Source organism: Schistocerca serialis, unplaced genomic scaffold (genome assembly GCF_023864345.2).
Source record: "Schistocerca serialis cubense isolate TAMUIC-IGC-003099 unplaced genomic scaffold, iqSchSeri2.2 HiC_scaffold_959, whole genome shotgun sequence".
Lineage (NCBI taxonomy): Eukaryota > Metazoa > Arthropoda > Insecta > Orthoptera > Acrididae > Schistocerca > Schistocerca serialis.
The window spans coordinates 27,501-32,500 of record NW_026048583.1 but is presented as its reverse complement, the minus strand read 5'-3'; the positions used below and the strand labels follow the sequence as shown (position 1 = coordinate 32,500).

The following is a 5,000-nucleotide window of genomic DNA, read 5'->3' as shown; positions in this document are numbered from 1 at the left end:
ATATGCGACATTCCCGCTGTCCATATACATGAGCTGCGAGCTGTACCACGTACGAGCTACAGACGCGATCGCGTTGCTCTCTGTACGAATGCAGATGCTCAGCGGCAGCTAGGAGGCGCTCCATCCATGTCGGTACCGGTGAGCGTTGCACTCGCAGTCGCAAAAACGTACGGCAAGTATATTACTCGGAAGAGTCAATGACAGTCCAAGCCCCCCCTGCGTGGGAAGAGTCTTTCTAGGCCATGACCCACCAGAAGGGCGCAGCGTCCCCCACCCCAGACATGTGACGTCACACTATCGGTATTGACGACTAGACTGATTCCTTATAATCATTTGCCATACACCGGTGGAAGCTGCCGAGACGAGTAACTACATGGCGGCCTCGCCGTGTCACTAATGTACAGAGATACAACAGTTTCGACTGGAACCGGATGAAACGTATACACGGCGCTGATTAGTAATAGATAGAGCCATCAAAATACAGATAATGTATACAACTGTCCGTATACATGCTGAAAGACTCTGCTCACAATCACAACCACACGTCAGCCAGACACTCTTATCACGCACTACTCTCTGCTGTAACAGGCACAGAGACAATATGTAAGCACCAGCATGGAACAACACCCAGTGCATCCTCTCCGCCACATTAGACAATCCACACTATCATAACCAGACCGGGAGGTCCACTCACAAAACAGAATATCCCACCCTTCCGACAACCACCATTGCTCAGCTAAGCCACCAACACCCACACACGTCCTACACAGGGGTACACCCAACATCACAATACTGCCTCCTGTCACAGCACACAAACAATGGCAGGAATGAAAGACACAGGTCTGCCACAAGCATGGAATCAGAGCGCCGCCTGTCATGAGCCAAAGGTGCATCCTGACGTGGCAAATCAGATGATGCCGCAGGCATCCACTTACTATAATCACAATCAACAAACCGGCCGCCGCCGCCGCCGCCCCCCCCCCCCCCCCCCCCAATACACCTTTCCTTACAACAATGTGTACCTTAACCTAACCCATATTGCGCCTTAACCTAACCCATATTGCGCCTTAACCTAACCCATATTGCGCCTTAACCTAACCCATATTGCGCCTTAACCTAACCCATATTGCGCCTTAACCTAACCCATATTGCGCCTTAACCTAACCCATATTGCGCCTTAACCTAACCCATATTGCGCCTTAACCTAACCCATATTGCGCCTTAACCTAACCCATATTGCGCCTTAACCTAACCCATATTGCGCCTTAACCTAACCCATATTGCGCCTTAACCTAACCCATATTGCGCCTTAACCTAACCCATATTGCGCCTTAACCTAACCCATATTGCGCCTTAACCTAACCTATATTGTCCCTTAACCTAACCCATATTGTCGCTTAACCTAACCTATATTGCGCCTTAACCTAACCCATATTGCGCCTTAACCTAACCCATATTGTCCCTTAACCTAACCCATATTGTCCCTTAACCTAACCTATATTGTCCCTTAACCTAACCTATATTGTCCCTTAACCTAACCCATATTGTCCCTTAACCTAACCTATATTGTCCCTTAACCTAACCTATATTGTCCCTTAACCTAACCTATATTGTCCCTTAACCTAACCTATATTGTCCCTTAACCTAACCTATATTGTCCCTTAACCTAACCTATATTGTCCCTTAACCTAACCTATATTGTCCCTTAACCTAACCCATATTGTCCCTTAACCTAACCGATATTGTCCCTTAACCTAACCTATATTGTCCCTTAACCTAACCTATATTGTCCCTTAACCTAACCTATATTGTCCCTTAACCTAACCTATATTGTCCTTAACCTAACCTATATTGTCCCTTAACCTAACCTATATTGTCCCTTAACCTAACCTATATTGTCCCTTAACCTAACCTATATTGTCCCTTAACCTAACCTATATTGTCCCTTAACCTAACCTATATTGTCCCTTAACCTAACCTATATTGTCCCTTAACCTAACCTATATTGTCCCTTAACCTAACCCATATTGTCCCTTAACCTAACCCATATTGTCCCTTAACCTAACCCATATTGTCCCTTAACCTAACCCATATTGTCCCTTAACCTAACCTATATTGTCCCTTAACCTAACCCATATTGTCCCTTAACCTAACCCATATTGTACCGTAACCTAACCTATATTGTACCTTAACCTAACCTATATTGTACCTTAACCCAACACACGTTGGGCCTTAACCTGCTCTGTAATTGTCATACGACGCGTTAAATTAGTGTAGTGTTGCCTAACTGCAACCCCCGCAATATAGTTTGCTACTCGCACTGCCCGGTCCCCAGAGTATCGCTTCATGTTAAACACCTTGCAGCTATACACTGTAATGCGGATGGCAGCAGGACGTACATGCTCAATGCCCTTCGCAGTTGTTCATTGGCATTCGCATGGCGAAGCACAGCCTACGTTGTGGTACGGCTTGTGTCAACTGTCCGCTGATGTTGTACGTCCAAATCACACACTGTACTGCACATTGGTCCTCATGTACTGAATGATACATCGTGGTACATGTGTGACCGTACCACGACTGCGCCAACAACGGCGAACCATACGGTCCAAATATTGTGCACTCAGCTACGTGTCGTCTCCCTATAAGAGCTGGATTGAAGTATGGTATGCCGTGGATGGCGATCAGCATGAGCCGTCTGTTGATGTAGTGGCGCGTGTTGTCAGACGTAGTCGTCTCTTCTCACACACCGTGATAGCATGGTGCACTGCGTTCCACATCTGCGACATGCGACAGAGGCCGGTTGACAGTCGTTCGCGCAATGGACATCGCATACGTACGGGGGCCACCTTCCACGTGTTCGCGAAGCGTGCACATGTTGTTGCGTGTATGTGGGCAGACATAGTGTGTCGTGACACCTGACACAGGCATGCAACAATCGTTGAATTTGCAAATGGCGATGGACGTCTACGTTTGCTGGTGACGTTACGCAAATGAAGAACTGGTAAACCGTTGTGGTGCGGTTGTTCTCGCTAGAGGTGAATCAGTGATGGCGACGATCGGTTGAGCTACCAACCGGTTGTTTCAGCGATACCCACCATGCCCACGAACGTGAATGGCATGTGGGTGTGAAGCGATACGCGGCGGTGGCTGGGTGGGACCGTCCCCGGCCGGTGAGGGGGGGCCTCCCGGCGTGCTGGCCGCGCGGTGCGTGGGCGCACGCGCTACAGCCGGCTGGTGGGGGCGGCCAGTGGCAGGCGCGCCGGCCGACGGAGGCGGCAGGCGGCGCAGCTGCGCGCCGGCGCACCCTGCACGCGGCGCCGTGCGGCCAAAGTAGGTCCTCGCGGGCCCGGTGCGAAGCGCGGTGGACATCTGCAGTGTGCTGGTCCGATTGAGGACTGTGTGCGCTGAGGATGCGCCGCCGCCCGGCGCTCGGCGCCGCGACGCCGTCTGCTGCTCGGTCGCCTCTGCGGTTCTCGCAGGTGGATTGTATCGCAGCTGTGCGGACGTGTTGGCGCGTGCGCTGTGCTGGGAGAGTTCGCTTCGGCACCCAAGTGGGGCTTTTGTCCTTCTGTGGCGCTGGCGTTGGAGCTGCCGGCCACCGTAGGTGGCGCGTGTTGTCTCCCGCCGGCAATGCCACGACAGCACGCTCCCGGGCCTCTGTCGGCAGCGGCAAGCTCAGTTGGGAGCACGGGTGGTCGCACCTAAAGCGTCTACTCGCCAAACTCCGGGCGATTGCGCCCCTCTCGAACCCGACCAAGTACTTAGGACGGCGCTGCGCGCCGCCGGGACCTGAGAGGGTTTCGAGGTGTATTGTGCAGGGGAGCTCAGCCTCCTCCTGTTTGCAGAATAATTGAGCGGACGCTTGCGTGTTCGCGCGGGCCCCCGGGACACACTCCCGGGCGGCCGGCTGCTCAGCTCTAGTTGACGCAGCTCCCTGGTTGATCCTGCCAGTAGTCATATGCTTGTCTCAAAGATTAAGCCATGCATGTCTCAGTACAAGCCGCATTAAGGTGAAACCGCGAATGGCTCATTAAATCAGTTATGGTTCCTTAGATCGTACCCACGTTACTTGGATAACTGTGGTAATTCTAGAGCTAATACATGCAAACAGAGTCCCGACCAGAGATGGAAGGGACGCTTTTATTAGATCAAAACCAATCGGTCGGCTCGTCCGGTCCGTTTGCCTTGGTGACTCTGAATAACTTTGGGCTGATCGCACGGTCCTCGTACCGGCGACGCATCTTTCAAATGTCTGCCTTATCAACTGTCGATGGTAGGTTCTGCGCCTACCATGGTTGTAACGGGTAACGGGGAATCAGGGTTCGATTCCGGAGAGGGAGCCTGAGAAACGGCTACCACATCCAAGGAAGGCAGCAGGCGCGCAAATTACCCACTCCCGGCACGGGGAGGTAGTGACGAAAAATAACGATACGGGACTCATCCGAGGCCCCGTAATCGGAATGAGTACACTTTAAATCCTTTAACGAGTATCTATTGGAGGGCAAGTCTGGTGCCAGCAGCCGCGGTAATTCCAGCTCCAATAGCGTATATTAAAGTTGTTGCGGTTAAAAAGCTCGTAGTTGGATTTGTGTCCCACGCTGTTGGTTCACCGCCCGTCGGTGTTTAACTGGCATGTATCGTGGGACGTCCTGCCGGTGGGGCGAGCTGAAGGCGTGCGACGCGCCTCGTGCGTGCTCGTGCGTCCCGAGGCGGACCCCGTTGCAATCCTACCAGGGTGCTCTTGAGTGAGTGTCTCGGTGGGCCGGCACGTTTACTTTGAACAAATTAGAGTGCTTAAAGCAGGCAAGCCCGCCTGAATACTGTGTGCATGGAATAATGGAATAGGACCTCGGTTCTATTTTGTTGGTTTTCGGAACCCGAGGTAATGATTAATAGGGACAGGCGGGGGCATTCGTATTGCGACGTTAGAGGTGAAATTCTTGGATCGTCGCAAGACGAACAGAAGCGAAAGCATTTGCCAAGTATGTTTTCATTAATCA

At 51.8% G+C, this 5,000-nt stretch overlaps 1 non-coding gene across 1 annotated transcript in view; it reads left to right on the top strand.

The window, feature by feature from the left end:
- The first annotated feature begins 3,931 nt into the window (after positions 1 to 3,931).
- LOC126453743 (small subunit ribosomal RNA) overlaps positions 3,932 to 5,000 on the top strand; it is a 1,910-nt gene continuing 841 nt past the window's right edge. Inside the window, exon 1 of the ribosomal RNA XR_007585031.1 lies at positions 3,932 to 5,000. This exon is cut by the window's right edge and continues 841 nt beyond it. This is a non-coding gene — a ribosomal RNA (small subunit ribosomal RNA).